The sequence below is a fragment of the Oncorhynchus gorbuscha genome, linkage group LG01 (genome assembly GCF_021184085.1).
Source record: "Oncorhynchus gorbuscha isolate QuinsamMale2020 ecotype Even-year linkage group LG01, OgorEven_v1.0, whole genome shotgun sequence".
Classification (NCBI taxonomy): domain Eukaryota; kingdom Metazoa; phylum Chordata; class Actinopteri; order Salmoniformes; family Salmonidae; genus Oncorhynchus; species Oncorhynchus gorbuscha.
In genome coordinates, this window is record NC_060173.1 from 107,873,295 (window position 1) to 107,886,854 (window position 13,560).

General features: G+C 42.2%; 1 protein-coding gene across 1 annotated transcript in view; it reads right to left on the bottom strand.

Annotated features, from left to right (window-relative positions):
- Positions 1–11,424, bottom strand: part of LOC124030243 (ly6/PLAUR domain-containing protein 6-like) — a 47,246-nt gene extending 35,822 nt beyond the window's left edge. The window contains exon 1 of the mRNA XM_046341689.1: positions 11,274–11,424. The gene's annotated coding sequence lies outside the window, so the exon portion shown is untranslated. The remainder of the gene's footprint in view (positions 1–11,273) is intronic.
- Positions 11,425–13,560: the final 2,136 nt, after the last annotated feature.

A 13,560-nucleotide genomic window follows, 5' to 3' on the forward strand; every position in this document is an offset into this window, starting at 1 on the left:
AGAAGGTTCGGACACAGCTGTAGAAGGTTCGGACACAGCTGTAGAAGGTTTGGAGAGAGGGTCTGCAGGGGAGGACCTGATCCCTGTGAACTTGATGGCAACATGAAGCCATGGGTCCAGTTGAAAGTCAACATAGGAGCTAATTGACATTTATCCCTTTTGTTTAAATAGAGGTACAGTACACAGGACGGGACAAACCTCCCTGCTCAGTGACAAAATCATTTCACACCACATGTGCAGGGATTGGACTGGTGACTTTAAAGGTTTAATGAGGTGGATGGATAAATGTACTGTACAGCATTTCAGTTTCAACAAGCTGAACAGCTATAAAACTGGACTGGTTCTGATTTTGTCTGAGATTGATTGAACATTTGAGGTCAGTGCTGAGGCTGGGCCTGCAGTAATGAGACAGACGACTGGACTCATATAAACAACCCGTCAACTGTCGGTGAAAGACGAATATATTGTTATTTTTTACTGCTGCTCTTTAACTACTTGTTACTTTTATCTCTTATTCTTATCCATATTTTTTTGAAACTGCACTGTTGGCTAGGGTCTCGTAAGTAAGAATTTCACTGTAAGGTCTACACCTGTTGTATTCGGCACATGTGACTAATACAATTTGATTTGATCTTTCCAACCAGAACTCAACAAATCTCTGCTTCTCCGATTTACTCCATAGCAGCCCGTGGAAGTGACACTGAAGTTACAGGAGATCTTACAGGTCTGCTCGCCTTGTGACGATCTCATTTCTCTCAGTAAATATGAGACCACATTTGAACATGAACTCCTTTCTTCCCAACAACAGAGTCTGTCAAAAAAAGCACACAATTAGACACAGTGCTTCAGCTTTAAACAATATGTTCTGTAAAGGCCTGACTTCAAAGTCAGAATGACTGGCCACTTCGTTTGGAAGAAAATGACCATGTAACCTGAGGAAAATTGGACTGACATTTCACAGTCAGAAAATATAGTTTCAAGCGTTCAATTGAAGATGGGCTTAGGTTTTAGGCAACAACAAAAAACGTTGAATGTTACATTTTACTATTGGAAATGCTCAGGTCATGGAAGGGAATTATTATTTTACTCACGGGAAGAACAACTGTGATTATTGTAGTATATCCAAGATTAGGAATTCAATAAACAGAATGTAAAACAGGAAATGGCTTCATAGAAAGGAAATGAATGATCCTCTAATTAATTTGACTGAGTTGTATTGCTTGCTTTCCCTTTGCATGCCAGAAAAATGTGTAACTTTGCAGAAAAAAAAACTAGTACAAAGCATGATTTATGCATAAAACACCATCCAATCACATTCATGGCATAAAAGTGCTGAACTTCAAAGAAATATCATCAAACGACATTTCTCAAGAGACGTGCTTGTATCTCTGGTTGTGGATAGAAGAACCGTGCCCCTTTACGCTCTGTTCCATTCAAAGGGTTGAGCAGGGTGCCGAACTTGCCTGCACACTAAAATGGAGGTTAATCAGTGGTTCTTCATACTTCACTGCAATGCAAATAAACACCACAACACTCTGATGAGAAAATACACAGCATGAAACCACCCAGATATCAAAACAGAGAAGATTCATATCAGTTGAATATTTAGGATCTGCCACTCGGTCGATACAGCAGATTATGGTAATCGAGCATCCTTAACCCCAATATACCAGGACAATAAAATACAGCAGATTATGGTAATCGAGCATCCTTAACCCCAATATACCAGGACAATAAAATACAGCAGATTATGATAATCGAGCATCCTTAACCCCAATATACCAGGACAATAAAATACAGCAGATTATGGTAATCGAGCATCCTTAACCCCAATATACCAGGACAATAAAATACAGCAGATTATGGTAATCGAGCATCCTTAACCCCAATATACCAGGTCAATAAAATACAGCAGATTATGGTAATCGAGCATCCTTAACCCCAATATACCAGGACAATAAAATACTGCAGATTATGGTAATCGAGCATCCTTAAACCCCAATATACCAGGACAATAAAATACAGCAGATTATGGTAATCGAGCATCCTAAACCCCAATATACCAGGACAATAAAATACAGCAGATTATGGTAATCGAGCATCCTTAAACCCCAATATACCAGGACAATAAAATACAGCAGATTATGGTAATCGAGCATCCTTAAACCCCAATATACCAGGACAATAAAATACAGCAGATTATGGTAATCGAGCATCCTAAACCCCAATATACCAGGACAATCAAATACAGCAGATTATGGTAATCAAGCATCCTTAACCCCAATATACCAGGACAATAAAATACAGCAGATTATCGTAATCAAGCATCCTTAACCCCAATATACCAGGACAATCAAATACAGCAGATTATGGTAATCGAGCATCCTTAACCCCAATATACCAGGACAATAAGAGACAGCAGGTTCACCCCAAGATGGAAGCGTCTTCCAGGCACACAGTGGCTTGAGGGATACGGTGTGGTTCTTCTGTAGCTCAGTTGGTAGAGCATGGCGCTTGTAACGCCAGGGAAGTGGGTTCCACCCATACGTAGAATGTATGCACACATGACTGTAAGTCGCTTTGGATAAAAGCGTCTGCTAAATGGCATATATTATTATTATATTATATCATATATTATAAATACATCTGTTTTCACGAAACCATTTGGAAAGATGCCAAGGGGTGGTAATTAGAATCCAAATCTGAAACTGAACTGGATTCTACAAGGACACATCCCTCTGCAGCCATGGGAAATCCTAGGAAAACCCTGCCAGTGGTCTATTAACTAATATACTGACTACATACGTGCGTCCGCCATCGCGGTCATGACTACGCAGGTTAAAATACCAAAATCAACTGTGAATCAATTACATTCATTTCGGGGGCAGGTGAAAAAACATGAAACATTGGTGTCGCTAGTTAGTTACTCCTGGATGGACCTCTTTGTATCTGGTTCCTTTTTGTATTCGGAACTAGAAGCACAAGCATTTAGCTACACTCACATTAACATCTGTTAACCATGTGTATGTGACCAATAACATTTGATTTGATTTGGTTATTTGTAGAATTATTACCCAGAGTCATACAAAATCATGGGTTTCTCTTGTCCGATGATTAATCCACAGACAAAAAAAGTAAACCTAGTTAGTTTTTTCGTTAATACTTCATTATAAACTGGGTGTTTCAAGCCCTGACTGCTGATTGGCTGACAGCCAAGGCGTTTGACAAAACATTTATTTTTACTGCTCTAATTACATTGGTAACTAGTTTATAATAGTTTATAATAAGGAACCTCAGGGGTTTGTGATATATGGCCAATATTCCACGGCTAAGTGGCTATGGGCTGTGTCCAGGCACTCTGTATTGCGTTGTGCTTGAGAACAGCCCCTAGCCGTGGTAAATTGGCCTATATACCACACCCCCTTGGGTATTATTGCTTAATTAAAGGGTGTCCACCCACGCTGCCCAGTGTGGGTGAGAACGCGCTTTGGTAATTACATGTCCCTTCCTTATGTTATAAAATACATTTCACCAAGACACATAGGATTATGTTCTGAATCGTCCAGTGGGGTCTTTCTCTCACATATCATTAACATTAAATCCAAAAAGTCCGATTTCATAATATATCCTACATTATAACCTGGGTGGTTCGAGCCTTGAATACATTTTGTAGTCGTCTTCAAAGTTGTTCCCGCTGGTCGCAAAAAAAAAAAAAATTAGAATGAGACGACCTGATAAGGATAAAGTCTTTGAAAATAAAAAGCTTGGTACACGCTCAGTGCTCTGTTGACATGTCATACAGGTACGCTTGTTTTTGTGTGAAATCAAAAATATGAACGTCTCAAAATCACCATCCCTCTTACCTCTTATAATGTTTTATGTCCTGAAGAAAGATGAGTTCGACAGGAAAGTGAGCCGGTCAGGTAGCTAGTAGCCCAGAATCAAGCCGACACTATTAGAAAAAAGGGTTATTCGGCTGTCCCCATTGGAGGCCTCTTTGTGGTTCCAGGTACAACCCAATTTTGGTTCCATGTATAACCCTCTGTGGAAAGGGTTCTAAATGGAACTCAAATGGGTTCTACCTGGAACCAAAAGAGTTCTACCTGGAGCCAAAAAGGGTTCTTCAAATGGTTCTATTATGAGGACAGCCAAAGAGCCTTTTTAGGTTCTAGGTAGTGCCTATTTCCCGAAAAATGTAGCTGACACGATGCAGTTTTCCTGATTTCAAACCACTTTGTTTCCTCTGGCCTCCATTGATTTAGTCACCCTAATTCAGGCCATTCACAAAGATAAAAACTCACAAGGATAAAAACTGATTATGATAACAGACATTATAACAGACTGATTATAACAGACATGAGTTTTGGACCATTGTGTTTCTTATGCAAACACCCATGCCCTTATGATTCCACTAGAGGTTAGAAGGGTTTCTACCCTGCAGTACAGAGCGTCGGAGCAGTGACCGAACAGAAACATCTGGTAGTAAAAGTCATCCATGCGGTTAAACTTCCACAAACTTTGCTGAATAATTCCCAGAGAGCAGCATTATCAGTATGTCAGACTACAGGAACATACAACAGCTAAAGGGAACCACATAATCTACAGTAATCGTTGTTTAACACGCGTAGGCTACAGATTACAATTAAAGTACTGTCCTCAAAAATACAGTAACCGTATGCATAATTTGATTGAGAATAATCAAAAGAGCCATCTTAAACCTGATTGGACTAATTTGTGAATGTTCTGAGTATTACAGATGCCCTGGGGGAAAACCCAGACCGAGCTATGTGGCAGGCCATCTCATCTCTGATCCTGTTGACAGCCTCTCCTCAGTGACACTCCGACTGGAGAGTAGGGGGTACCCTACATTACACGCCCAGCCTCTGAGGTAATGGAGACAGAAAGCCTCTCTCTCTCTGCCCATGGGGCTGGGTGAAGGGTTAATACTGGTTTGAACTGGTTTAAACATCACCATCATAGCTCGGAACTCAGATCTCGACCACCAGTAACCTCCGCTATGAGCTGTGACCCAATTGAACATCATGGCGATGACAAGTGTGCACCTTTGATTTGAGAGGACTGTGTGAGGGCAGCTGAGAAGTTCCTGAGTCTCCTTGTGGAGTATTTCTGTATACTGTTTTTCAGTCCAGAGAGAGAAAGAGAGAACACAAACATACCCCACAGAGCCCCAGGACAGCAACACAATTACACCCAACCAAATCAGGAGAAAACAAAAAGATAATTACTTGACACATTGGAAAGAATTAACAAAAAAACAGAGCAAACTAGAACGCTATGTGGCTCCAAACAGAGAGTACACAGTTGCAGAAAACCTGACCACTGTGACTGACCCAAACTTAAGGAAAGCTTTGACTATGTACAGACTCAGTGAGCATAGCCTTGTTATTGAGAAAGGCCCCCGCAGGCAGACATGGCTCTCAAGAGAAGACAGGCTATGTGCACACTGCCACAAAATGAGGTGGAAACTGAGCTGTACTTCCTAACCTCCTGCCAAATAAATGTATGACCATACTAGAGACATACATTTCCCTCAAATTACACAAACCCACAAAGAATTAAAAAACAGATCCAAATTTGATAAACTCCCATACCTTTTGGTTGAAATACCACAGTGTGTCATCACAGAAGGAAGATTTGTGACCTGTTGCCACAAGATAAGGGCACCCAGTGAAGAACAAACACCATTGTAAATACAACCCATATTTATGTTTATTTATTTTCACTTTTGTACATCGTTACAACACTGTATAGAGACATAATGTAACATTTGAAATGTCTTTATTCTTTTGGAACTTGTGTAAGTGTAATATTTACTGATCACTTTTTATAGTTTATTTCATATTTGTTTATCTATTTCACTTGCTTTAGCAATGTAAACATGTTTCCCATGCCAATAAAGACCCTTGAAATGAATTGAAAGAGAGAAAGAGAGAGCAGAGAGAGGAGGAGAGAGAGAGACCTATCCTAAACAAATGTGTGTGTGTGTGTGTGTGTGTGTGTGTGTGTGTGTGTGTGTGTGTGTGTGTGTGTGTGTGTGTGTGTGTGTGTGTGTGTGTGTGTGTGTGTGTGTGTGTGTGTGTGTGTGTGTGTGTGTGTGTGTGTGTGTGTGTGTGTGTGTGTGTGTGTGTGTGTGTGTGTATAGAAAAAGGGAGACAGAAAGACATGGCTACCCAAAGAGGAGGGTCTATGTGGTCACTGCATGACATGGGAGGTAGAGACAGATGGTGCACTTTCCCTCTACTGTGATAAATTTTTTCAGGAAATATCTAAATCAATTCCCAACTCCTGTCCATTTACTAATGACATATAGCTGGGAATTTTTCTGGGTGAGGGAGGATCCGCAAATATTACAAACACAGACGATGCTGGGCAAAATGTACACAGCCCTATAAGACTCCCAATCACAGCCAGATGTGATAGAGCCAGGGATTGTAGTGATGCCTCTTGCACTGAGATGCAGTGCCTTAGACCACTGCGCCACTCAGGAGGCCTTGTATATATGTATATCATTTCCATAGCCTGAGGGACATCCCATGACCAGTAATTCCCTGAAGTATTTACATTGTATTTAACTTACTAGTGTAACCATCATCATGTTGTTGTTTATTTATATTTACATTTTATATAACTGACAGTAATACATAGTGGAACCATCATTCATGTTGTTTTTTATTTATTAGCCATTATTTATTTTTATAATCATATTTAATTACATTTATCGAGCGAAGATTACAGAATACAACAGCAGTAGTGTTATATCCTGTATACATGATTATATGTACTATTATTACTACTACTGAAATGAACTAGATTTCATTATACTTATTGCATTGTACTTTATTTACTGAAATACTGTACCACTATACTACTTTGGCAATATCTACAAATTGTATTTCATGCCAATTAAGCAATCTGAATTCAAATTCAAGAGAGGGAGGAGGAGAAAGCAGACAGAGAGCAAGAGAATGAGAGAGCAGAGAGAAAGAGCAGAGAGCGAGAGCAGAGAGAGAGCAGAGAGAGCGAGAGAGAGGAGAGAGCGAGAGAGAGAGAGCAGAGGGAGAAGGAGAGATCAGAGGGAGCGAGAGAGACAGAAAGACAGAGGGAGAAGGAGAGAGCAGAGGGAGGGAGCGAAAGAGAGAGAGAGAGAGCAGAGGGAGAAGGCGAGAGCAGAGGGAGAAGGAGAGAGCAGAGGGAGCGAGAGAGATGAGAGACTTCGATACTATTCTGTACCATTTCACTACATGTTCCTTACTTGAGAGAGAGAGAGAGAGAGCAGAGGGAGAAGGAGAGAGCAGAGGGAGCGAGAGAGAGAGAGAGAGAGAGAGAGAGAGAGAGAGAGAGAGAGAGAGAGCAGAGGGAGAAGGAGAAAGCAGAGGGAGAAGGAGAGAGAAGAAGAGAGCTGAGAGAGAATGAGAGAGCTGAGAGAGAAGGAGAGTGCTGAGAGAGGAGAGTGCAGAGAGAAGGAGAGCGCTGAGAGAGAAGGAGAGCATAGAGAGAGAAGGAGAGCGCAGAGAGAGAAGGAGAGCGCAGAGAGAGCTGGAGAGAGCAAGAAGGAGAGAGAGAGAGTGAAAGAGAGAGTGAAAGAGAGAAAGAGAGAGAGAGAGAGAGAGAGAGAGAGAGAGAGAGAGAGAGAGAGAGAGAGAGAGAGAGAGAGAGAGAGAGAGAGAGAGAGAGAATCCTGCAACAGGAAAAGATAGAGCTTGACCCTTAAATAAAAGTTGGACATTAACTTTATGAAAGGATGTGTGAAACATTTCAAAAGGAGCATTTCCTTTAGAAGTAAATGCCATATTCAATACTATAGACTATATGTCTGTCAAAGGCTATATTAAAGGCCCGATATCTGTTAGTAAAAATGGGGAACTGCAATTTCTTTATCTGTCTGCTGATTAACTACCAGACATGCTCTGGTCTGCCATCCAGGTCTACACCAGGAAACAGGGTGGCATATTCCACCATGACTCCCTGTGTCCGTGCGTGCGAGCGAGAGAGAACGCACTAACACCATTCTCATGTTTTTTTCTCCAACAGCATCTCGTTACTGGGGCTAAATTACTGCAGCTAACTCAGATACTGTAAACGGCAGGCAGAACCAATTTATCACTGAGAAAACAGTCAATACAGCATTCTAGCAAGACCAACACAGAGTTGAAAGCACTTAGAGTATACTTTAACAGGCCTAATTTATCATGTGTTTGAAAGCAAAAAGGGACGGACCAAAGACCATCAGGCACGTTACACAAGCCATCCATCAACCTGGCAGGGAGGCTCAGCAGCAGACCTGTCTGTCCCAGGACATGACTGAGTGTGAGTTCCTACAGCAGTCCATTACCATCGTCTACCAGCACCCTACCTGCATCTTCCAGCCAGGTAACATCCCCCATCCCCTGCCAGGAGCCACCGAGGATAACGACCAGACAGCCTGCATCTTGCCTCCACATCCTTGTTGTTATTAACCACTTCTCAAATTACACCCGGGGGTGTCTCACCGTCCCCCATTCCTGGTCCATCACACCGCCACCTACACCCCCCCCCTCCAGCCACAGCGCCACGTTGACTGGTGATGATGTCACAATGGGTGACCGGGAGCACTTTCCATCAGAACACCACGTAATGGACTGTGTCCAAGCTAATGAGGAGGAATAGTGTGGACAGAGGAATAGTGTAGATAGAGGAATAGTAGGGACAGAGGAATAGTGTAGATAGAGGAATAGTAGGGACAGAGGAATAGTGTAGATAGAGGAATAGTAGGGACAGAGGAATAGTGTAGATAGAGGAATAGTAGGGACAGAGGAATAATGTAGATAGAGGAATAGTAGGGACAGAGGAATAGTGTAGATAGAAGAATAGTAGGGACAGAGGAATAGTGTAGATAGAAGAATAGTACAGATAGAGGAATAGGGTGGCTAGAGGAATAGAGTGAGTGCACACACTTAGTGTGTGTTGTGAAATCTATTGTCATATTTTTCAATTTGTATAACTGCCTTAATTTTGCTGGACCCCAGGAAGAGTACCTGCTGCCTCGGCAGGAACTAATGGGGATCCATAATAAATAAAAATACAACATTAGGGCACTATGAAGGGAATAGGGTGCTCTTTGGGACGAACCCTCCGTTTACTGGAGGACCTTTCATCTCAAAAACAAATTAGTCATCCTCTGTAGTTTTGTTGATGGCATCCCAAACAAAAGCATGCAGAGCCCCAACTCACAAGCCACACGGTTATAAATATGAGCCAGACTACAGATGGTTCTTCACACTGAATTAAACACACTTATCCTCTATTCTGATCACATATCAGTTCATATACTCCTCTATTCAGATCACTTATCAGTTCATATACTCCACTATTCTGATCACATATCAGTTCATATACTACTCTATTCTGATCACATATCAGTTCATAAGTAAGGTCGTTGTCGGTGATGATGTGCTGGGGATTTCAACTAGTTGCACAGATTGTCTAGAAGTGTCCCCCCCCCCATGTATCGGTGTACTTATATAACCGTTGACACAGATGAAACCTCAGGGAAAATATCGTACCCGGTGATAAAGTGGTCTATGCTACTATAGGAGGACAACAACATCTCATAGTTTCCCTTCTAAAATCTGCGTATTTTGGATAAACGTCTATTTTTGACACATTAATTCTGCTTTTTTACAGGGTTCATTCCATGTAGTGACAGGGTTAAACAGAAGAAACTCAAAAGGTTAACAGTTTAGACATGAATTCCAAGTGGTTAAGGTTAGGACTATGGTTTGGGGAAGGGCTTTAAAAAAGTATTATAAAAAACAACAACTCGCTATTACCATCAAGTACTCTCACGGCTTGCTAGATCATTGTGAGCTGCAGTGGCACATTGGTCTGAGCAGCGCACTTCGGCTGTGAGCATCACGAGCATCGTACCCAGTGTTGGACAATCGTTTTCCTTTTTTTTTTGTGAGTGCTGAGCAGGACGTTCTCAGGACCTTTTCAACCTTCCGAAATCAAAGTATATTTCTAGTGATCAGGCTGAGGAGGGACCCTCTTGTCATCAACAGACATTTTTCTCTGACCACCAGATTTTAGTGGCACTCATACATGGTATAAATGGGTACAGCGATGCACAGCAAAGTGATCTGAGCCAACCTGACAGGACTACCACCACAGTTTGAGCACTCAGAGGGGAGCAGCCTAGCAGGAGGAAGGAGGAGGGAGGAGGAGGGAGCAGGGGTGACCAGGGGGGAGTAACCTCTGACTGCAGAATATGGAGCAACGAGAGAGACCACTCCCAAACAGATGCACTAAAATCCACATAGCAACAGCAGCAACCCCCTGTGAACAAAGCCTCCTTTTCTCCACCACTGAGGGTGTTACGTACAACCTCTGGCCTCCGTGGATGCATCTGTCTGGGGTTAGGGAAAACACTGTACATGGACAAGACAAGGGTATGGGAGCCTCCATGCTCATGTTAGTCTACATTAACATCCATTGCAATATAGACCAGTGGATCAGGACCCTGTAAGACTGACCTAAGGTGTGAAATTGAAGCTGCATGGCATAGCACTGCACACAGAGGGTGGTGTGTATTTAGTACAATCTAAGAGGGGTGTGTTCCGTTCCAAATGGAGCTCATAGTTTCTACTCCTTGAATAAACCAACCTCTTGATTTAGGAATATAACACCTACAAAACGTAGAAATGAGGTCATTATTGTGTAATAATAACAGTAACTAGTAATCTGTAGCCTAATAATTATCTTGTGGAGGATCAAACAGTCCTCTTTTGTTCAGGGAGTATAATTTGTTAATATCAAACACAAAAACAGATTTTCAAATATATTTCACATTATAATCAATTTGAACGTCTCATTTTACTCAAATGACAGGCTACATTTTCTCCACCCATATAGGAAGTATTATTCATATAGTCATTGGGTCATATTTTCTCTCTCCATTCTGGTTATCATGTTATAGTCCTGACTCCTGACACAGGAGGATGGGGGTCAAAGTGGGCCAACAAGAAGCGCATTACTACAGAAACTCAACACAAAAACAGTACGCACTACATATAGTATCATATTGCACTCGGTTTTTCTATCCCTGTTGTACTATGCATTTTCTTTCTCAAATAATGAATCATGTAAATGTATCCAAAGCCGTCTTGATGGGGGGGCTCCGTTCGCATTATATGCCACGGCATAACCACTCGTATTGTCGCTCATTGGTCCCATGTGTATTTGCGGTTACTAAATAAACGAAACACTTTACTCACCAGGAATTCCTCCTGCCGCCTTCAAACTTCGCCTCGGGTCCAAGCTTTAGAATAGTCCAAAAACAAACATACACTCCTCCGTTTGTTAGCTTTTCGCGTTAGGTCGGTGTATTAGCTACGGATGTGACTCTTTGAACGTCTTTGAAATGGAATAGGCTGCATTAGTTGACGGGTTATTGGGATGATTTGCAACGCCGATCCTATCAGAGGTTGCGGGAGGCGTGTTCAGTACCGGCTGGGACGGTCCCAATAGGCTGCGCACCTCGATATTAGGAATACGTTGAATTGAGGTAGACAGACAACACACTTTCACGTATCCCTTATTTTTCCAGTTAAGTAATATTGCTGTCGTCTTTGAAGTGCAAACAATACTTTTCTTTAAAAAATATAGGCCAATCCACATTTCTGTGTCCATCTTTTCCAGTTTGTCGGCAACATCAGAACTTGAGTGAAGGCTATTGTTCATTGCAGCCACATTAGCATGTCAATTTCATTTTAAATTGTGTATTTTACTATTGATTAAAAAAAACGTCGATGACTCATTATTTTGTGGATCAAATCAAATCAAATATTATTTGTCATGTATTTCGTAAACAACAGTGAAATGCTTACTTATGGTCCCTTCCCAACAATGCAGAGAAAATATAGAAACAATTGTACCACGAGGAATAAATCCACAATGTGTAACGATAACTTGGCTACGGGGTGCGAGAGTACGAGGTAATTGAGGTTGATACACTACATGACCAAAGGTATGTGGACACCTGCTCATCAAACAACTCATGGGCATTAATATGGAGTTAGTCCCCCCTTTGCTGCTATAGCAGCATCCATTCTTCTAGGAAGGCTTTTCACTAGATATTGGAACTTTGCTGCAAGGACTTGCCACTTGCTCCTGAGTGATGCAGCGGTCTAAGGCACTGCAGCTCAGTGCTAGAGAAGTCACTACAGAGTTCAATTCCAGGCTGAATCACAACCGGCCGTGATTAGGAGTCCAATAGGGCGGCGCACAATTGGCCCGGCGTCGTTCGGGTTTGGCCGGGGTAGGACGTCATTGTAAACCAGAATTTGTTCTTAACTGACTTGCCTAGTTAAATAAAGGTTACATTTTTTTAAACAAGAGCATTAGTGAAGTTAGGCGCTGATGCTGGGCGATTAGGCTCACAGTCGGCGTTCCAATACAAACCAAAATTGTTCGATGGGGTTGAGGTCAGGGCTCTGTGCAGGCCAGTAAAGTTCTTCCACATCAATCTCGACAAACCATTTCTGTATGGACCTCGCTTTGTGCAGTGGGGCATTGTCATGCTGAAACAGGAAAGGGCCTTCCCAAAACTGTTGCCACAAAGTTGGAAGCATAGAATTATCTAGAATGTCATTGCATGATGTAATGTTAAGATTTCCCTTCCCTGGAACTAGCCCGAAACATGAAAAACAGCTACAGACCATTATTCCTCCTCCACCAAACATTCTACTGCCAATGTTTGTCTATGGAGATTGCATGGCTGTATGGTAGATGTTATACAAGTTACAAATCTGTCGTTCTGCTCCTGAACAGGCAGTTAACCCCACTGTTCCTAGGCCGTCATTGAAAATAAGAATGTGTTCTTAACTGACTTGCCTAGTTAAATAAAGGTTAAAAAAAACACCTGTCAGCAAAGTGTGTGGCTGAAATAGCCGAATCCCACTAACTTGAAGGGGTGTCCACATACTTTTGTATATATAGTGTATGTACATATACTGTAGGTAGTGGTCAGGATAGATAATAAACAGTAGCAGCAGCGTATGTGATGAGTCCAAAGAGTTAGTGCAAAGAGTGTCAATGCAGATAGTCCAGGTAGCTATTTGGTAGTCTGATGGCTTGGGGGTAGAAGCTGTTCAGGGTCCTGTTGGTTCCAGACTTGGTGCATCTGTACAAAGAGAACAGTCTGTGACTTGGGCGGCTGGAGTCTTTGACAATTCTTAGGTCCTTCCTCTGACACCGTCTGGCATAGATGTATTGGATGGTAGGGAGCTCGGCCCCAGTGATGTACTGGGCCATATGCACTGCCCTCTGTAGCTCCTTGCGGTTGGATGCCAAACTAAGCCTTACTCAGCGGTGATGCAGCCAGTCAAGATACTCTCAATGATGTAGCTGTAGAACTTGTTGAGGATCTGAGGGCCAATGACACATATTTTCATGAGGTGGAAGAGGCGCTGACGTGCCCTCTTCACAACTGCAACTCCCCTCCAAGTCTCCGACCACTGCCTTGTATCCTTTTCCCTCTCGCTCTCATCCAACACCTCCCAC